The following is a 22,810-nucleotide window of genomic DNA, read 5'->3' on the forward strand; positions in this document are numbered from 1 at the left end:
AAGTCACATGCCCTATGTGACAGCCAGTCAGGCACACCTGGTGGATGTATATTTCACACACACACACACACACACACACACACACACACACACAAATGGATAGAAAGGTTTCCAGAGTGGTCATACCAGTTTATAATTTTCCTTAACCAGGTAATGTTTTCCTGCCACTCCAAATCTTGGCAATACTTGGCATTGACTTCTTTTTAAATTTTAGCCATCTGAGTGCTTGACAAATGAGATCTCTCTCTTTTTTATTTTTATTTTTATTTATTTATGATAGTCACAGAGAGAGAGAGAGAGGCAAGGACACAGGCAGAGGGAAAAGCAGGCTCCATGCACTGGGAGCCCGATGTGGGATTCGATCCCGGGTCTCCAGGATCGCGCCCTGGGCCAAAGGCAGGCGCCAAACCACTGCGCCACCCAGGGATCCCCCAGACAAATGGGATCTCAATTTTATTTTAGTTTTAATTTCCCTCGTGACTAATAATATTGGACACATTTGAATATGCTTACTGGCCATTTACATGTATTCTTTTGTGAAGTGTCTCTCGAAATATATTTTTTAAAGATTTTATTTAGTTATTCATGACAGACACATAGAGAGGCAGAGACACAGGCAGAGGGAGAAACAGGCTCCATGCAGGGAGCCTGATGTGGGACTTGATCCTGGGTCTCCAGAATTACACCCCAGGCCCAAGGTGGTGATAAACCATTGGGCCATCAGGGCTGACCTGTCTCTTGAAATATTTTGTCTACTTTATATAGGGCTATTTTACTGTTGATTATTATTCTATAGGAATTCTTTATATATTCTGGATACAAGTTTTTCTTTTATAATTTTATATGGGTTCTTTATGTATTCTGGATAGCAGTCTTTTGTTATACATACTGATTGTATATATTTTCTTCCAGCCTATTGCTTATCATTTCATTTTTCTAGCAGAAGCTTTGATTTTAATGAAATCAATTTGTCAAAAAAAATTTAAAGAAAGAAGTCAAATTGTCATGAAAAACATTGTAGCTAATAATTTTCTCAAACTAAGAAGTCTTTTGTCTAACTCAATTTCATGAAGAAGTTCTTGCATGTCTTCTAAAAGTTTTATAGTTTTAGCACCTATACTCTTGGTTATGATCCATGACAGAGTACTTTTGTTTTAAAGATTTATTTATTTATTTATTCATGAGAGACGCAGAGAGAGGCAGAGACATATGCAGAGGGAGAAGCAGGCAGGGAGCCCAATGTGGGACTTGATCCCAGGACTCCAGGATCACGCCCTGAGCTGAAGGGAGGTGTTCTACCGCTGAGCCACCCAGGTGCCCCTTTAACAGATAATTTTTGCACATGGCTTAAAGCAGAGTTCAATTTGATTTTTTTCCTATATGTTAATTTAATTGTTTTTGCTTCACTTTTTTTGAAGATTTTCCTTTGTCAATTATCTCAAGTGGGGATCCCTGGGTGGCGCAGCGGTTTGGCGCCTGCCTTTGGCCCAGGGCGCGATCCTGAAGACCGTGGATCGAATCCCACGTCGGGCTCCCTGCATGTAGCCTGCTTCTCCCTCTGCCTGTGTCTCTGCCTCTCTCTCCCTGTGTGTGACTATCATGAATGAATAAAAATTAAAAACTTAAAAAAAAAAATTATCTCAAGTGTTGAAAGCTTGTTAATTATATATGTATGGTATTATTCAAACTAAATCGATTTTGTTAATGTGTTTGCTTATTGTACAATATCAGTTGCCATAGTAAGGTTTTTGGCTATTTTCATTGTCATATAAACTTTACAATAAAATTTAAATTTCTATTAAAAAAACCTGTTGGGATTTTGAATCGGTTATAATAAATTTATACATCAATTTGAAGGGAACTGCCATGTTAGTAATCTTGAGCTTTTCTTGTTTTTTTAAGATTTTATTTATTTATACATGAGAGACACAGAGACAGAGAGAGGCAGAGACACAGGCAGAGGGAGGAGCAGGCTCCATGCAGGGAGCCTGAATGAAGGACTCAATCCTGGGACTCCAGGACCACGCCTAGGCCAAAGGTAGGCGCTAAACCGCTGAGCTACCCAGGGATCCCCTAATCTTGAGTTTTTCAATCAACAAGCATAATATATCTATTAATTTATTTAACTCTTAAAATTTTTTTTCTGCACTGTTTGGTAGTTTTCGGTTTACTGTTCTTGAACATCTTTGTTAAATTGAATCCTAAATGCTTTATATATTTTATGTTATTCTAAGTGGAATTGTTTGAAAATCCATTTTTCAATATTAATTGAAATACAATGGATTTTTTTCTATATTGAGATACAATTGATTTTTTTGTAAATTGAGGTTGCATCCTATGGCAGTTCTCCAGAGTGTGAACTTAGCTCCATGTTTTTCCTAGATACCCTTGACCATACTGATAAAGTACCTTACAATTTTTAGTTTGCTAGGGAGTTCTTTTTTTTTTTAATCTTTAATGAGTATAAATACAGTCACTTGCTTTATCTGATAATAAGGTTTTAATCCTTTATTCAATCTTGGTGGTGAATTAAATGATTGATTTTTTTAATATTAAACTAAATTACATTTCTGGAATAAACCTCACTTGGTCAGGATGTGCTGAATAAAATGAATCAATCAATCAATCAATCAATCAGGGAATGCCTGGGGCCTCAGAAACTAGAGAGATACAAAGAAGGAACCTCCCTTGGGACTTCTGTTTTTAGAATTCTATACTCCAGAGAATAAACATCTGTAATTTTAAGCCACAGAGTATGTGGTCCTTTGTTATGGCAATCTTAGGAAACTCCTACGAGTTCTAATTCAAATACTGGTAATTTCTACTTTGCTTTCCTTTTTAGGGAGAGGGGGAGGGGACGACTCTTGAGAAGTTTGTTAATTTTATTAGTCTTTTCAAATTTGATATTGTTTGCTTTTACTTTTCTATTGTTTTCCTGGTTTTTATTCGTTGAAATTTGTTCTTATCCTCATTCTGTCTACTTATTTTGGGTTTAATTTGCACTTCAATTTTTATATTATTTTTTAAATAAAGTTTAAAAAATTTTAATTCCAGTATAGTTAACATATAGTGGTATATTGGTCTCAAATGTACAACAGTGATTCAACAATTCTGTGTGTTATTCAGTGTTCATCAAGTTAAGTCTACTTTTAATCGCCATCACCTACATCACTCATTCTTCCACCCACCTCCCCTTTGGAATCATTAGTTTGTTTTCTATAGTTGAGTCTGGTTTTTTTGTTTGTCTCTTTTTTCCTTTGTTCATTTGTTATGGTATTTGTCTTCTCTGACTGACTTACTTCTCTTAGCATTATTCTATACTGTGTAGCTCCAACAATGTTGTGAATAGCAAGATTACATTTTTTATGGTGAATAATATTCTATTGTGTGTATATATATATATATATACATATATATATACATATATATATATAAAACGACTTCCTTATCCATTCATCTATCAATGGAAACTTAGATTTCTTCCATAATTTGGCTATTGTAAATAACGCAGCAATAAACATAAGGGTGCATATATCCCTTCAAATTAGCATTTTTATTTTCTTTGGGTAAATGCCCAATAGTGTGATTACTGGATTAATTAGAGTAGTTGTTTTTTAACTTTTTGAGGAACCTCCATATTGTTTTCCACAGCAGCTGCAACAGTTCCCATTCCTACCAAGAGTGCACAAGGGTTCCTTTTTCTCCACATCCTCACCAACACTTATTGTTTCTTATTTTCTAGATTCTTAAGGTGGGAATTTAGATAATTGATTTAAACTATTTTACAATAATATAATCATCAAAAAGTATAAATCTTTCTCTATGCATACTTTAATCTTCATTGCAGGAAACTTGATATGTCATGTGGTCTTTATTATTTAGTTAGAGATATTTTCCAATTTCTCTTGTGATTTCTTTGGTTACATGGGTTGTTAGTAGTATGTGATTCAACTTCCAAATATGTGGATAATTTTCTAGACATATTTTTATTTGATTCTTAATTTAATGTTGGCATTGTCAGAGAAGATAATTGGTAAAATTTTATTTATTTATTTATTTTTTATTTTTTTATTTTTTTTATTTTTTTATTTTTTTTTTTGGTAAAATTTTACTCTTCAGAATTTAGAGACACATTTTATTTCCATTATGTGGTCCCTCTCAATAATATTCTATGTGCACTGGAAAAGAATGTGTATAAACCTTGAATGTAAACATCGAATGTAGTGTTCTGTAAATTATTAATTGGTTATTTCAACTTGAATAATAATGTTTTTGAAATATCTATTCTTACTGACATTCTTTCTAGTTTTTCTATGAATTATTAAGAGAGGGATCAAATTATCCAATTAAAAACTGATCTACTTCTTTATTTCTGAGTTTTTGTTTTATGCATTTTGTAGCTCTGTTAATAAGTACTTATACATTTGGAATTGTTAAATCTTATTCAATTGATTCACCTTTTATGGTGACATGTATGTATTTTATATATTATACATATTTACATGTTATAATTGTACAATGAGCATACATTTTACAATATGATTTTTATATATTAACATATACATATAATAAGAGGTTACTGATATACATCTGTACATGTATACACACACACAAAGGTGTTATATATTATTTTATGTATATACGTACATATGAATTAACACACACACACATATATATGTATATATATGTAAAATCTGGTAATCTTACCTCTTTATTTCTGCTAATATTCCTCATCTTTTTTTTAAGGTTTTAAAAAAATATTTTATTTTTAAGTATTCTCTATATCCAATGTGGGGCTTGAACTCAAAGCCTGGAGATTGAGTTGCATGCTCCACCAACTGAGCCAACCAGGATCCCCAATATTCCTTATCTTGAAGCCTAATATAATAATGCCACATCTATTTTCTTGTGCATACTATTTGTATGTAAAATCTTTTCCCCTTTTTTATATTTTATGTATCTTTATCTATTTAAAGTAATTCTCTTATCATAGAGTTGATTCTTTTTTTTTTTTTTGAAGATTTTATTTATTCATGAGAGACCCAGAGAGAGAGAGAGAGAGAGAGGCAGAGACACAGGCAGAGGGAGAAGCAGGCTCCATGCAGGGAGCCTGACATGGGACTTGATCTCTGGTCTCCAGGATCACACCCTGGGCTGCAGGTGGCACTAAACCTCTGCGCCACCAGGGCTGCCCCATAGGGTTGATTCTTCGCTTCCTAACCAGTTTGACAATCTCTGTCTATAATTTGCATGTAAATTTCTTTTATAGTTAATGTAGTTATTTCTATGTTGGAGTTCAAATCAAGTCTCTTGCTCTATGTATTCTAGTAGATCCATTGAATTTTTGTTCCTTTGATTTTCTTTTCCTGCTTTACTTTGTATTAACTAAATAATTTTAAGCACAATATTTTAATGGCTCTTTGGGCTTTCAACTATATTCTCTTCTTTGTATGATTTTCTAGTGTGGTGAATATGGGGTTGCAATATGCATTACTAATCTATGAAAGTCTACTTAGAGTTAATAGTGTATAATTTCATGCATAATACAAGAATCTAAAAGCAATAGAAGTCTATTTATTTTTTATTTTTAAAGATTTTTATTTATTTATTCATGAGAAACACACACAGAGAGAGGCAGAGACATAGGCAGAAGAAGAAGCAGGCTTCTTGCAGGGAGCCCGACGTGGGACTCCATCCTGGTACTCTAGGATCATGCCCTGGGCCAAAGGCAGGTGCTCAACCCCTGAGCCACCCAGGCTTCCCAGAAGTCTGTTTAACTATCATTCATCTTTATGTGATTGTTGTTATATATTTTACATCTACAGATGTAATAAGCCCTACCAGTCAGTGTTATTATTTTTGTCTAAACTATCAGTTGTTTTTCAAAGAAAATAAAAGGAAGCTAAAATAAAGTCTGTGAAGTTCACCCCATACTTATCATTTCAAGTAATTTCTTACTATAGATTTTAGTTTTTGTGTGAAATTATTTCCCTTTAGAATGAAGAACTTCTTTTAGTATTTAAGGTAATGATTGTAAACTGGTAACAAATTACCTCAAATTTTCTTAACTGAAATGTTACTTTTTGTAGTGGTTTCTCTATATATAGAATTTTGGATATTTCTTTTTTTGAATGTTTATTTAAATTTTAGTTAACGTACAGTGCAATATTGGTTTCAAGAGTAGAATTAAGTGATTCGTCACTTCATACAACACTCAGTGCTCATCACATGTGCCCTCCTTAATACCCATCACCCATCTTCCATCCACTTCCTTAGAATTCTGTATATTTCTTCAAATTTCCTTAAGTACTTTGAGTATATTGTTTTATTGTTGTTTTTGTTCCCATTGCTCCTAATTAGAAACCAGTCATTACTCACATTTTTGCTGTAATGTACCTCCCCACCCTGCCACTCCCAGAGTCCTCAAAGATTTTCTCTTCATCTCTAGTTTTAAACATTTTAACTATAATGCACCTGAGTGTGGTTCTTTTCTATTCTTTCTTTTCTATTCTTTTTTTTTTAACCATTAGAGACTCTTATTTATTTATTTATTTATTTATTTATTTATTTACTTTAAAGATTTTATTTATTTATTCACGAGAGACACACACAGAGAGAGAGAGAGAGGCAGAGACACAGGAAGATGGAGAAGCAAGCTCCATGCAGGGAGCCTGATGTGGGACTTGATCCTGGGTCTCCAGGATCATGTCTTGGGCTGAAGGCAATGCTAAACAGCTGAGCTACCCAGGCTGTCCTCAAAATAGAATTTTAATGTCATATTTGCAAATTTAGGTAATTTTTTCAAAAATTTTTATCCTATTCTCTTTTTCTCTCTTTCTAATGGGACCCAATTTCATATGTATTAGACTATTTGACATTTTCCTTCAGCTGAGACTCTGATTGATTGTTTTTAATTACTCTGTTATTCAGATTGCATATATTCTCTTGACCTGTTTTCAAGTTCAGTGACCTTTCTTCTGCCAGCCCTAATCTATAGAACTCCATTCAATTTACTTCTGACTTCAAATAATGAATTCCATTTTTTCATCTATAATTTTCTTTTGTGCATTGTGATCCTTTGTTTCTTCTTTTTTCTTTTTAAGTTCTCCAACATATTTAGTAAAGAGGCAAAATTCTTACTAGCTAATTCAAATATCTGAGTTATATCAAGGTCAGTTTATATTGGAAAGCTCTTTGTCCTCCTAGATTAGGGGATATATTTTCTATTCTGTTGTTTTATTTCCTAATAGTTTTGACTACTTGGTGTATATTGTGTGGAACATGTTTGAATTAGGTCATCTTCTCTTAAAAGATGTTGAATTTTGTTCAGTGAGGTAGTTACATCTTTTTTATTCTGTCAGGACTGGTTTAATCTTGGCTTGATGGAACTACTTCAGTTTTAAACTTAATCTTTGGGATCCCTGGGTGGCTCAGCGGTTTAGCGCCTGCCTTTGGCCCAGGGCGCGATCTTGGAGTCCTGGGATCGAGTCCCGTGTTGGGCTCCCTGCATGGAGCCTGCTTCTCCCTCTGCCTGTGTCTTTGCCTCTCTTTCTCTATATCTATCATGAATAAATAAATAAAATCTTTTAAAAATAAATAAATAAATAAATAAACTTAATCTTTAATTGTGACCATTCTTATAAGACATTTCCCTTATCCCTAAGTCATGACATTTATAAAATCTTACTTGAATGTCACAGGAACTCACTGAAGTTGTATCATTCTTGCTGGACTAGAAGCCCAATGTGTCCCAGGACTTGTGTTGCCTTTCAGTCAAAGATTATTGTCCTATGCTATGTGTGGCTTAATTCCTGAAACAGTTGAAATGGTAGTGTCATATATGTTAGCTTGTTACATAGTAGTCACTATTAAAGATGGAAATGGAGTTTTGTAATTTTTCTTTTTCTTTCTTTCTTTCTTTCTTTCTTTCTTTCTTTCTTTCTTTCTTTCATTTATTCATCCTAAAGACAGAGAGAGAGAGAACATGCTAGCACTCAGGAGTGGGGAGTGGGAGAGGAAAAGAGAATCTCAAGCCAACTCCCTACTGAGCATGGAGTCCCATGGTCATAACCTGAGCTGGAACCGAAAGTAAGTTCATCAACTCACTGAGCCACCCAGGCACCCCCAGTAAATTCTCTTTCAAACAAAAACTTTAAACTTTGAAGATTTTGCTGTCATATAGAACATACCTTCACTTTTTTTTTTTTTTTTACTTTTAGAAACTGTTTATTTTCCTTTAACCTTATTGCCATTTTGTTTGCTTCTGTGGAAGAGCAGCTTAAGACCACTCAGTGGTTGTTCCTACCCATTCAGTGGCCTGAGCAGTGGCTGCTGCAAACCAATCTTCAGTGGCTGGCTGAGTGCTCCAGTCTTCAGTAGGGAACTGTTGAATAGGCACAGAGGGCACCTGCATGCCTTCAGACCAGTCTGCAACTTCAGGCTGAGAGCAGTGAACTCAGGGGCTGGAGCAGTTCATTCACCCTGAAATTCGTCCTTAGTCACAGCCTTTTAAGCAGCGGCCTGTTCTTCCTTTTCAAACTCTTCAGGGTCTCTGTAGAAGTAGAGATCAGGCATGTTTTCCTGTGAGTGCTCACGGGAAATGGTGCCATGCATGTGCAAGACTTCCTGGGCTAGCATCCACCACATCAGACCCACTGAGTGAGCTCCCTTGTTGTTTCAAGGGGTGGCAATGTCCATGTAGCTCAGAGAAGAGTCTGTGTTACACAGAGCAATGGTAGGCAGGTTAATGTAAGACGCTTCTGTGAGAGGCTGGTGGTCAGCCCTGGGATCAGTAAGATCTGGGATCTGGTGAGAAGCCTTGGCTCTTGGAAGGCTGCCTGCCTGGATCTGGTTAGTCAAGTTTCCAGAAGTGAAGTGGCCAGCAATAGGAGTGGCTCCAGTAGCAGCAGTAAATTTCAGCACAGCAAACTGGCCAGTATTCCTGGATGATATGACACTGACATCGGCAGGGTTTTCAATGGCAACAGTGGCACGAGCTGCCAACAGAAGCTTCTCCCAGGTTCTCTTCAGATTTATGATGTAGATACCATCACATTTCTTTTTGTAGATGTACTGTTCCATTTGGAAGTCAAGGTTGGTGCCACCTAAGTGGGTTCCTGCTGCAAGGAATTTGAGGACATCCTCCTCCTTCATTTGCAGAACATCAAGGGCTCTGGACATTGGTGGGAACACAAAACAGTACCATATGGACCCTTCCCTGGGTAGTGTGGAAAGCCCTTTGCTTTCTTTTAACAAGATGCAACAGTGTATTAATTTCCTATTTCTGAGGTAACAAATTACCACAACCTTAGGAATTTCATGCAACACAAATTTATTATTTCTATTTATCATATAATTATGTATTATATTTGTATAAATATATATTTATAGTATGCTTATATTACATATTTATATAATATATTCATATAATATAAATCATTGTATTGTATTATTATGTAACATATTCTATTTATATTTATCACATAATTGCATATTATTTTAACTTATTATTTGTTTGTTATGTACTTATCTAACAGTTTGGAAGTCAAAAGTCAGAAAGGAGTGTCAGTGGGGCGACATGTGTCACTGGGTCCAGTGAAGGGCCTAAGACCAAGCCCTTACCAGTCATCATGGGCCATGTGCACTTCTTGGATCCAGGCTGCTTCCTCTGACTTGTATGTGCCTGGATCCAGATTCTGATTCCACATTCCTGTCTCCTTGTCTGGCTCCGACTCTCTTGCCTGCATCTCACAAGTCTCCTGTGATTACTTAGGTCCATTTGATAATCCAGGGTCATTTTCCCATCTCCAGATCTTCCTATCCTTAATTTAATCACATCTGCAAAGTTCCTTTTACAGGTACAGCAGTGTTTTAACAGCTACCGGAGATTACAAAGTGGACATTTTGGGGAGACCATTGTTCTGTTAATTTATTATATATAAACATTATATTATTATATTAATTATATTATATTATTTATGAAGTGTAGTCAATTCTGGCCTTCATGACTTTGGGCAGAAGGCAGGAAGAGGCTATAGGATAACCTGATCTGAAAAGGAAATATATAAGAAAAGTTATCTAGGAGAGTGTTCAGGGAGAATGTATCTTAAAAAGGGTAAGCATCAGTTTCAATTTCAGAAGTTTTAAGGGGATGATTTAGATTCAAAGCTAACCCATCTAGTGATGTGATGACGGGAAAGTGTTGAGGTACTTTGTTCTATTTCACCATCAGGTGGGACAGATGGAGCCCCAGGGCAAGGAATGGCAGTGTGTCATCTCACAGGGCTTGCTCCATTGGGATTTATTATGTAGATTGGGAATCAGAACAGAAGTACCATTTGAAACTTGGGCATGACATTGAATCTAGTGGAGAAGCATATGGATTCATATCTTTTTTTGAGCAGGAAGACTCTTGGAATCTCATCTGAAGGTGAGAGTTAACATTCTTTTTTTTTTTTTTTTTTAAGATTTTATTTATTTATTCATGAGAAACACAGAGAGAGAGAGAGAGGCAGAGACACAGGCAGAGGGAGAAGCAGGCTCCACGCAGGGAGCCCGACGTGGGACTCAAACCTGGGTCTCAAAAAAAAAAAAAAAAAAAAAAAAAAACCTGGGTCTCCAGGATCACATCCTCGGCTGAAGCGGCGCTAAACCGCTGAGCCACCCGGGCTGCCCAGAGAGCTAACATTCTTAAGGGAGTTCCCAGGATTGGCTCTTAACTGCTTGAGGCCTAGAGTGGGCTGTATTTGCTGGCTTCAGGTTTTTAATAATCACAACTATGCAGTCCTGATCAGTCAGAATTTAATTATCAATAAATATAACCAGTATTAACCAACCTTTGTTTGTTGCATAATGGACAATAATGGATGAAGCTCTGAGCGAAGCTTTATACTACATAAATGGTTCATAATACTCAAGTTGTAAAGATCAAACATAGACTCTATGCACTGCATATGCTTTCCACCTAATCCTTAAACATAGTGGATGCTCATAAATGTATTACCAATATTGTTCTTATTAGCATTCTTTGTCATGTGACAACTCTTTCCTGCCTTATCGCCTCCACAGCCAACCTAAAACATGAAGCCCTGCAAGGAACCTCAGACTGGGCTTCTCAGCATCTTCTGCTTTAGCACAGTCTGTGACTTCCCTTGCCTCACAAACTCTTCACCTTCAAATTCACTTTGTGTAAATGTTTCTCTGACTTTCCTAAATAAAGTTTGCTTGTCTGTCTCCCCATAGCACTTTATGTGTCTCATGGTACCTTTCTCACATGGATTGTAATTGTCTGTGCCTTTGTCAGTAGACAGAAAGGCAACTTGCCAACCATCTTTGTGTTTCCAGGAGGTAGAATCTGATGTTAGTGCTTGACACCTGGTTGGTGACTTTAATTAATTAATTAGTTAATTTTATTTATTTTATTTTTAAAGTAATCTCTACGCCCAGTGTGAGGCTCAAACTCATGACCTGAGATCAGGAGTAATATGCTCTACTGAGTTAGGCAGCCAGGCACCCCTCTTGGTGACTTTTTAGATTTAAGTAGTTTTTATTTACTATAAGGCAAATCTTTGATGTGGTATTTCATTATTTAGTATTAGTAGTTATAATTGTATTACTCTTAATGTAATAATTAATATACTGGTAAATTAATAAAAAGAGTCTTTACCAAGTTTCAGTATTAGGTGCCACTAATACAACAATGTGATAAAAAATGAACTAAAACATACTGGTATAATTTATAATTAATGGGTGAGATAATTTATAATTGAATGTGTGACTTGTGGCAAGCTTTATAACACAATTTGCTGATTACCACAACAGAGGTTCTGTGGACTCACAGAATGTCAGCTGTTAACCATTGTCTGGAAAACCTATTACTTGTGTTTCCATTTGATCCCACAGGTCTTCCACATTCCACGTACACACAGTCTCTGCATCTTCTTGCCTCTCTGCTCACGTGAGTCCTCATTCTGGTAGCTTTTCTCCACCTACCACCTTACTTCTACCTCCTTGCACTGCATCACACTTTCTTTTTTTCTTTTTTTTTTTTTTAAGATTTTATTTATTTATTCATGAGAGACACACAGAGAGAGAGGTAGACATAACAGAGGGAGAAGCAGGCTCCACGCAGGGAGCCCGATGTGGGACTTGATCCTGGGACTCCAGGATCACGCCCTGGGCCAAAGGCAGGTGCTAACCACTGAGCCACCCAGGGATCCCTCCATCACACTATCTACCAGAAATATTCCCATAACTCTCAGTCTGGTCCTGGGGGCTCACACTCTGTACTCCAGGGTAATCCTTTCCATATGTCTATTTTTGTAATCAGCACATTGTGTCATAATTGTCTGCCCAAGTCATCCACTCAGTTGTAAAAGCCTTAAAGCATAAGTAGGATGTTTTTTGTTTTTATCACTTGTTGCTGTTGAGTTTAAGAAGTAAGCATGCTCCCTATCCCGTTTGGTAACCACACTAAAAATGCATGGGTTCCTGGGAGGCAGCACACAGCAGGGAATAAAAGACAGACTTCCAAATGGCTTAATTTAAGGAATATTCCACAATGGTGTCAGCAGCCCTTGATTCAAGCCAAATGACACAAATTAGTTTAGTATAACAAGAGATTAAAAGATAGTTTAACCAGAGGAAGAGAGAAGCAATAGAAGAAAGTTGAAGTCTGGAGTTCTTTTTGGTCTCTGTAATGGTGGGTATATGTTCAATCTGTCTCCCCTTAAAAATGGAGGCCATCAAGGTCGTTGCTGAACATTGAGGAGGCTATTCTGGGCATAGGAGACTAGAGTCTGGGGGTATTTGCTCAGCAGCAAAACTTGCTTAGAGTTAAGTGCAGCAGTTTGGTAGTGTGGATAGTGCAGTCTGGGGGAGAGACAGAACTTGGTAGAAGAAAGCAAAGACAATCTCCAGTTTCCCTCAGAGCTAAGTTTGATTCATAGATTTCCAGTGAGTCTAGAGTTGCCTGTGAAAAGATCTAGAAGGGTGAGCCACCTATTCTAGTAGAGCTCTGGCACCAGAACATTTGACTAGAACTCCCTCTGCAGTGACTTGGAGGGGGGCAGCCATGCTTCCCTGCACTGGGACCCATCAGGGATGCACAGACATGGAATATTTCATATGCTGAGGTGAGCTTTGGCTGCTGTCCAGCCTGACATAGCCAGTCCCAGGGATGGATTGAGGTTTGCCAGTAACAGCAAAAGGCAAAGAAGCACCCAGACCACAGATGCATTCTCTCTCCTTTGAGGAAGGACAGTCAGTTAAGCCCTCTCACCTTCTCCCACCTGCAGCTCTAGATGAAAGGAACACAAGCAGCCTAAGAAAAGGAAGTCAGAGCAAGAGGTGATGTAAGACTCTGTGATTAGTGGAAATAATAATACTTGAATTTTACTGAATATTTACCCAAAGGAAGTGAAGTTTTAAACTAAAAGAAAATAGAATACCTGGAAATGTCATGATTTTGTTAACCCTTGGCTATTGAGAAAGAATGAGGCCTTGAGAAAGGAAACCCGTTTTATATCAAAACAAAGAGAGGCTTTTTTTTGTTTTTTGTTTTTTTGTTTTTTTTTTTCCCCCTGCAAACATTTGATTTTACTTTCTAATTTGTACCTGTTAAGAATTGCAGTTATGCACTATGTTGATATTCAGGGCACTTTCGCATAGAATCAGCATGCTTTCACTCTTGTGATTTGTAACAATAAATGGAGATCAATGAATACTATAATTATAGTTTATTATATTATTTTAACTTGACAAGGATAGAATTTTATTTCTTAGTTGGAATGATCAGCCTCAGAAAAGTTGTGACTTCCGACATACAGACCACGCTGCCTCAGTAAAGATCAGTGATAAGAATTCTCCAGACATCATTCAGGGACCCTCTGCATCAGAATCAATTGGAGTATTTGTTAAAAATGGAGATTCTTGGGCAGCCCGGGTGGCTCAGCGGTTTAGCACCGCCTTCAGCCCAGGGCCGGATCCTGGAGACCCGGGATCGAGTCCCACGTCAGGCTCCCTGCGTGGAGCCTGCTTCTCCCTCTGCCTGTGTCTCTGCCTCTCTCTCCCTCTCTTGTGTCTGTCATGAATAAATAAATAAAATCTTTAAAAAAAATGGAGATTCTTGGTCACACACCTGATCTGTGGAATCAAAATATGTAGGAGTAAAGCCTATCAAAACGACGTCTTAACTGTGTTGCCCAGATGATTGACGCTTGCTAAAATCTGAGAGCTACTGAAGACTATGCTCCTTCAGCTGATGTGTCATCTTGAAATGGCCTTAGTGTTTGATTGTGAATAGGGCTGAAAATACATCAAATTCCATTTTTGACCTTTGCAATTCAGGAGTCATGTAGAAGCCCTTTCCTTTTACCTCCAAAACATGCACATTAAACAAAAATTAAAGTCCAAGACCTCAACTGTGAGAAATTGCAATTGAATCGTTCATATTCTGAAATGCTGTAGCTGACAGCTTTGATCTGTGCAGACAGAAGTCACTGTGAAGCAGAGTGTGCAAATGACTTTTCCTCTACTTGTTAGGTCATTAGTTTTCCTGTTGCTTGTTCTCAGCTTCCTCTCTTCCTTCACTTCAAACCTTTAAGCCATCTTGTATCTGGCAGTGAATACCTTTATACTTTCTTCACATCCTGCTTGTAGGAGCCACTGCTTTTTATTCAGATATGTGAGTAAGTGGTTCCTCTGAGTCCCGTTTCATTTTTGGTTCTATGAATGTTTATTTACAAGTTAAAAAACACTGCAAGTATCTGGAGAAAATAAAAGAGAAGGATTATGATATGTGAGCTTGACATGCACACGGATGTCCCAGGCCTATGCAGATAAGGCCATGTATCTGGGCTTCAGAAGAAGTTGGAAGTAGGTTATGAATGCTTCTAGGGCTTGACCTCTCAAGCTCTTTCTTTTTGGAGGTACTTGGTCTTTTTATCTTTCCTTCTCCCTACACATCAGTTTTATCCTTCCTATTTTGTGGATGATGGACACTTAAGACCTACAATAATCGAATCTTTGTTCATCTTCAAGCCTTCTCTTACACCAATATTTTTCTATGCTTTCCTCAAAATAGGTGGCTTCCTACTGAGTTACTATGCCCTGTGTTCTCCTTGCTTTGGTCTCACTCTTTGCCTTTATTTTTATTTTTTTTAAGATTTTATTTATTTATTCACGAGAGAGAGAAAGAGAGAGAGGCAGAGACACAGGCAGAGGGAGAAGCAGGCTCCATGCAGGGAGCCCGTCGTGGGACTCGATCCTGGGTCACCAAGATCACACCCTGGGCTGAAGGCGGCTTTAAACCCCTAAGCCACCTGGGCTACCCCCTCACTCTTTGCCTTTAATCTCATATGTGGAAGCCCTGAATAATCCCTTCCCTCAAATTCCATGTCCTTGGGGTGTCTTCTTCAGATTTTCCTGCTAGAAGATATCTTTTCCTCCTCTCAGAAGGTATGTTATGTTTCAGGGTGGAGGCAGTTTGTGTCCATAGTTTATTTTCCATGATGGATGACACGTTCATGGAAGTTATTATATACTTTGTGTATTTCAGCGTCCCAGCTCAGACTCTTGTATGCAGATACACAGTAAATACTTGAACATGGAAAATAAGGAAAAAAGACAGACGGTAAACAACAACACAAATATATCTGAGAAATAAAATGCAGCTTCACGTTCCCTTTTGTCAGATTGTCAAATTATACTTTCTTTTAAAAAAATTTATTTATTCATGAGAGACACACACACACACACACACAGAGGCAGAGACATAGGCAGAGGGAGAAGCAGGCTCCGTGCAGGGAGCCCCCATGTGTGACTCGATCCCAGGACCTCAGGCTCATGCCCCTGTTGTGCCCAAGATTGCGAATCCGAGAAACCACTGAGAAGCCGACACCGATGCAAACACACGAGGGTTTATTACAAGCTCGAGCTTGGGTCCAAGTGCACCCGACACAGCCACAGTGGAGCAGGGACTTGGACCCCGACGTGGGTTTTGGCTTAGTTTTAAGGGCTGGTCTCGGGGACCTCCAGAAGGGCTGGAGCAATTCCTCAAGTTATGTTTACATTCTGATATGGGGCCTTCAAGGGTATTGAGCTCTGCTCTCATTCTAATTATGGGGCTTTCTGGGACCTTAAGCTGTAAGCTGTTTTTTTCTTTTTTTCCTGTAACTGAAGTCATGTAAATTTCAGCTCTTCTTCGCAGGGGCCTGGGATGGCTGGACGTGTGCTAACGCTGGACTTAAAGTGGAATGGCCTTAATTTTCTCGGCCTCCACACCCCGAGCTGAAGGCAGGTGCTCAACTGCTGAGCTATCTAGGTGTCCCTCAAATTATGCTTTCAGTGTGAAATTTAGGTAAAGAAAAGGCCGTTGTCAAACAGTTACAAGACTTCATTAGGTTACTGATGTACTCTTGAGAATATTTTTTATAATATATAAGTATATAGCACTGGGATACCCTATAGAGTAGAAATCCTGTGGAAGTAGTCAGGAAGAGTGTATAGCAGCTGTTTTTCAAAGTTAAATAGTCTGTTTTACAAAAGGAATTATTCAAATATAAGAAAAAGCTTTCGCTTGTAGAAATCAGTAACTAAAAAAAGATTATTCTCAAAAACATCCTTCCTTTTGCTGCTCTTGGGGGAAAAAAAGACAACTTAAAATAAATAAAATGTCATCCAACTTCCCCTCCAACATGCATAGCAGTTTAAAAAAATCGAAGAACAAATGTGTATGCAGCCAGAGCCAAATTGAACCAAATGCAAATGGGAATGCTTTCCTAATAATACCCTTCCCAATAAACCCTTCAGAATGGCCTCACAGTGAAATTGTTGACATATTGTTCAGTGTAACAAAATTCTAGGGTCAACATAAGTGCCAACTGTGAAGTGTGGCTGTATAAGGAATAAGAGGATAAGAGAAGAGAGAGAGAGAGAGAGAGAGAGAGAGAGAGAGAGAGAGAGAGAAAGTGTGCATGAGTACGGGCATGCTTGCATGTGCATGCAGGCAACCTTTAAAAGAGAGCCAATAAAAAGTGCCAGATGAGTGGCATCTAATTGAATATAATTGCTCTTGCGGTATTGGTAACTGAGCCAGAAAGTAGGTCATGCAGCCCATTTGACTTCTTTCCTGGGATCAATTAGCCTGGAGCTTTTGCATTCTTTGAACAAAAAGAGAGGAAAATGATCAAAGAATGAACAAATGAACAAAGACCAGCTGTTGATATACACAGGGTGGCTTCTAGAGCTGATCCCTTACCTGATTTGGTCTATCAGTGATTTGTACCTTCTGCCTCTTATGTAAACTCAAAGCTGTGCCTTGCCTCGCTGATTTTCTCTGATAAGTTTTCACTGCCTGCCTTCAGCAGCAGTTTGCATACCTTAGGTAATTCCTTCACTCAGCATCCATATCTGACCTACTGTGCATCAGGAACAGTAAGTTACAAAATTGAATCCTCAAATACGAATGTGTTCTAAAATAAAAGTGAAGGAATATTGGTCCTTTAGAGTAATCAGTTAGACAGGAAAACACAGACCTATAGTATGGAGGCATAAGTAATGTGCTATATCTCCATATACAGTGTAATTTATAATATATCTAAAAATTAAAGCAGAATTAATGCTTGCAAATCAAAATTAAAAACTCAAGTAATTCTAAACCTCTCCCTTAACTGCATATTTCAGATTTTCTTTCACAAGATCTTTCTTTCATGAAAGCAGATCAGTTGCCAATATGATCCGGGAGATCTGACTCATGAAATGTAATAAAAGAGACCTAGGTACATTATAAATAATAATTACCATTATTGATAGCATTCAAAATGTATTTTTGATTTGATAATAATAAAAAGAGTCCAAATTTTTAGTAAGAGGGAAACCTTGATGTTCTTTATCAACACGCTCCTTGTATGGAAAACACTGTTGTTTGACAGAGTCTGGACTAACATCCAGATACTACGACTGTTCTGTTTTGATTTCTATTTTGATTTAATGTAAAAGCTGCAGCTTTGATAACAAAGTAAAGTAGCTCATGGTGAGATATATTGAGCATATATGACTTGCATTGTAGTGCAAATAATTGCAGGTAATAACATGTGAAAACACTGGTTCTCACACTATAGGTATGTAATAAAAGCTTATTGAGTAAATATGATAATCCAATATATCTTAAACTATAATTTGGTTATAACCTTCATAACATAAATGTTCAATATCTCACAGGGCAGCCAGACTTTCAACGGAATTATTTTACTGGAAGATGGATTTAAAGCAATCTAGAAGGCAGCCCAGGTGGCTCAGCGGTTTAGCGTGGCCTTCCGCCCAGGGCATGATCCTGGAGACCCGGGATCGAGTCCCACGTGGGGTTCCCTGCATGGAGCCTGCTTCTCCCTCTGCCTGTGTCTCTGCCTGTCTCTCTCTCTCTGTCTCTAATAAATACATTAAAAATAAATAAATAAATAAATAAATAATAAAAAATTAAAAAAGCCTATAGGGCAGCCCCGGCAGCTCAGCGGTTTAGCACCGCCTTCAGCCCAGGCAGGGAGCCTGCTTCTCCCTCTGCCTGTGTCTCTGCCTCTCTTTCTCTCTGTGTGTCTCATGAATAAATAAATAAAATCTTTAAAATAGATAAATAAATAAAAGCTTATAAAAATCAATCAAGATGGAGAGTATTTCTTTGTGATTTTAGTTTGTTGAATGTAATTTTACTAATAATATGCTTAAAATTATTCAATGTATAAACATAAGAGTGACACTATTTTGGACTTAATGTTTCTAATTGTTAAAAATTTTGTGACTTTATCAATTGCTAAACCTAAAGCATAGTGATTCTTTAGGGTTTCGGAAGGCCATTTCATTCCCCAAGTATCTCACATTTATGAGTATTTTTTATCATCAGAGAATGTCGTTCCCCACTACCATTCCCTTACGCATCAAGTGAGATAACAAGTAAGGCAGGTCTGCTACTTGAGCAGTTCCTGTTCGAGACACCTTGTGTTCCCTAGCAAAGCCTTCTTGATTTTTGTCCTGTGACCTTTTACCTCCCATTGATTGGTCCAGTCATTTCTCCACTAACATTCTTTACATCATAGTCCAGACTCAATGATAAGGTTGGGTAAAGTAAGTGTGCAGTTATTTGGATAATTTAAGCTACCACCATGCTTTGTCTCTATTACCTAGACAATTGACTTTCTAGGAAGTGAAGAGATTATTAACTTGTAATTATTCAGGCAATTCAAGTCAAAGCAATATTTTTGCTTGAATTATCCAGATAATTGTTTCAAATCTATATTTTGCTTTGCTAATTGAGAGCTAACCTTGGGAAGCATGGCTTTGGCAGCAAATAGCCTCAGAGATTCCAATTCAGACATTCATCCCTGAAACTTTTATTGGTAGCTGATTTCATTATACTTTTATGAGGTTAATACATCTAACTTCATGGACAAGGAACAGGTAAAGCGCCTTGTGTGACTTTGGATAGACATGAAGTTACATGAGCTTCATAGACCATTAACCTGCCATTTAACCTGTAATTGCTGTTGGTCAAAAGCAAAAGAATATTACGGATGATATTCCATGTCCTGTAGTTCTTACTCTATAATTAGGCAGATTATATCATGGTTCTCTTGGGTTCAAAGAAAAGTGGTCTACCTCAATGCCTAAAGAAAGACAGGATTTATTTTTAAGATGTACAAAGGCTGGAGCTGAATTGGAAAGGTGTCCTCTTCTCTTTCTCTCTCTTAGGACTCTCCGGAAAGCTCACTCAGAAATCTCAGCATCTCTCAGCACATTTGGTCATCATCCTACTCTTTGCATTTTGCTTGTGAAACATCTAGAATGGCTGCTCCTGCTTCCAATCTCTTCCAGCTATCCAGCTCCATTAAATCATTTCAGTCCCAAAGCTTCCTATTTCTGAACTCTCAAGAGATGAATATGATGGTTCTGCTCAGTTTTTCAAGCAAGTGGAAAGTGGGGGCTTACCATGAATCTATTGACCATGGCTAACTCAATAAGCTGGGGGCAGTCCATTAGATGCAATGCAGAACTGTCCCTTGCTCTGGAGGTTCAAACACAGAGTCCCTTGGAAGTATGTGCGGTGGGTCAGGTAATGACTCACTTCTATAATGCTAAATGTATGCCTTACAGGTATTCTTGAAAAATTGCAGGATTCAGCTAGTCTTTTTCTTCAAATGATGGTAGCATATAAAAATCACAAATATCCAACACATATTGTCTTTATTAAAAAGTAGGGCTCTGGAGACTAATAAGTTTTATCTGCAAACATCTATTGAGTGTCCATTATATTTCAGGTGCTGGTGCTTGGAATACAGTAATAAGACAGATGGCATGTCCTATGCTGCTTAATTTGTAACAGGGAGAGACACACTAAGCAAATATGTAAATTCTACAAAAAGCAGGGTCTGCAATGATAATTGCAGGAAGGAAAATAAAACTTTGTAAGAGGACAGAGAATGTTTAAGGTTAATATTTAAATGAGATGTCAGAGAAGGCTTTTCTGAAGGGGTGACATTTGAGCAGAATTGGAAGGAAGCATGTGACTGTCTAGGGAAGGATATGCCAGATAGAAGGAAGAGCAAATGCAAAAGCCTCCCGTTTCCCCACAGTGGGAATGCATTGCCTAGTGTCTTCCAGGAATATGAAGGAGGCCACTGTGGCTGGATAGCAGGGAGCTAAGGGGCAAATAGTCATAGAAGAGGTGACTATAAGGGAAGAAGGCAAGTGTGGAGTTCATATCACTCTTCAGGTCATAGGATCAAGTTTGGACTTCATTTTATATGAGATTGCAGGGCTTTGAGCAAGACAGTAGCATTGACATTTTTAAGTTTTAAGAGTAACTTGTGATGCTATTTGAATTGTAGACTGTGCAGAGTGAGAGAGAAAACATGGAGCCCATTAAGAGGCTGTTGGAACTTGTGGGTGTCATTAGCACTTAGTATAGGAATGGTGAGAAATGCTGCATTCACAGTTCTAGGATGTATTTTGATAGGAAAGCTGATAAAACTTGCTGAAGGTTTTGATTTGGGTTATGTGTGAAGCAAAGGAGTTAAAAATGATTCCAGTCATGTTAGCCTAATGAAAGGATGAAGGGTAGTACCATTTTCTGAGATGAGGGAGACTAGGGGCACCAAGGTTTTGGATGCAGGGAAGCAGTAGTTCATTCTCAGATGTGTTAATTTTGAGTCATGCAAATGTGGATGCTAAATAATTAGTTGTCTAATTCTAGAGTTGAAAGAAAAGATTAGACTGGTAAATAGATGAGAAGCTATCTTTTTTTTTTTTTTTTTGATGAGAAGCTATCTTTAAAGTGAAGCGAGGATTCCATCATTGAGACAGTTGTGTGGAAGAGAACTATCTCTTATTCAATTCCTGAATTGTCTTACCTAGTTTTCTTATATCTATACACAGAGAAGTTTCCAACCTCATCATTATCACAAATACCCTAATTATGATACTGCCTGATTCCTTGCATATTATCACTATAGTTCCCTGCTCATAATTACTCCTGCCGGTTTTTATTTCACCAATGCTACTGATTTCCTTTTGTTGTCTTCTCCAACAAATTATGAAGTTATATCTTTCACTGTTTAAAGAAATTAACTTAATACTCATTTTCCACATTAATTTCATGAGGTTCTGACTCATCTTTTATTCTGTACCCATATTCCAGTGGGTTCCATTTGTGCTATATTGATTTTATATTTGATTCAACAATACTTGTGAAGAATTATTATGAGCCAAGAGTTGTGCCCTTATGCTTTATAAAAGTTCTGATTTTTTTTAGTATCCATTACAATGTTAACAGCATTGTCTTCTAATTTAAAAAAAATTTTTAAAAACATTTTAAAACTACCTTTTCGGGATCCCTGGGTGGTGCAGCGGTTTAGCGCCTGCCTTTGGCCCAGGGCGCGATCCTGGAGACCCAGGATCAAATCCCACATCAGGCTCCCGGTGCATGGAGCCTGCTTCTCCCTCTGCCTATGTCTCTGCCTCTCTCTCTCTCTCTCTGTGTGACTGTCATAAATAAATAAAAATTAAAAAAAAAAAAAACTACCTTTTCTTAGAGAGAGAGAGAAAGAGAGTGGAGGGAGGGGCAAAAGGTGAGGGAGAGAGAATCTCAAGTAGGCTCCGTGCCCAGCCCAGCACAGAGCCCAACATGGGGCTGGATCTCACAAGCCTGAGATTATGGCTTGAGCAGAAATCAAGAAGGGGACACTTAACCAACTGACCCACCCAGTAGGTGCCCCTACAGCATTGCCATTTATCTATCTATCTATCTATCTATCTATCTATCTATCTATCTATCTATCTATTTATTTTAAAAGATTTTATTTATTTATTCATAGAGACACACACACACAGAGGCAGAGACACAGGCAGAGGCAGAAGCAGGCTCCATGCAGGGAGCCCGATGTGGGACTCAATCCCGGGTCTCCAGGACCCTGCCCCAGTCTGCAGGCGGTGCTAAACTGCTGCGCCACCGGGGCTGCCGCCTTTTATTTATTTATTAAAAAATTTTTTTGTATATTTTTTTATTGGAGTTGCATTTGCCAACATGTAGTATAACACCCAGTGCTCATTCCATCAAGTGCCTCCTTCAGGGCCTGCCACCCAGTCACCTCATCCCCCTGCCCACCTCCCCTTCCGCTGCCCCTTGTTCATTTCCCAGAGTTAGGAGTCTCTCAAGTTCTGTCACCCTCACTAATATTTCCCACTCATTTTCTCTCCTTTCCCTTTTAATCCCTTTCACTATTTTTCATGTTCCCCGAATGAATGAGACCATATAATGTTTGTC

The 22,810-nt window shown here is 37.9% G+C and overlaps 1 pseudogene; it reads right to left on the minus strand.

Annotated features, from left to right (window-relative positions):
- Positions 1-8,263: 8,263 nt before the first annotated feature.
- LOC144311761 (small ribosomal subunit protein uS2 pseudogene) lies at positions 8,264-9,180 on the minus strand (annotated as a pseudogene).
- Positions 9,181-22,810: the final 13,630 nt, after the last annotated feature.

The sequence above is a fragment of the Canis aureus genome, chromosome 4 (genome assembly GCF_053574225.1).
Source record: "Canis aureus isolate CA01 chromosome 4, VMU_Caureus_v.1.0, whole genome shotgun sequence".
In the NCBI taxonomy this organism is placed as follows: Eukaryota; Metazoa; Chordata; class Mammalia; order Carnivora; family Canidae; genus Canis; species Canis aureus.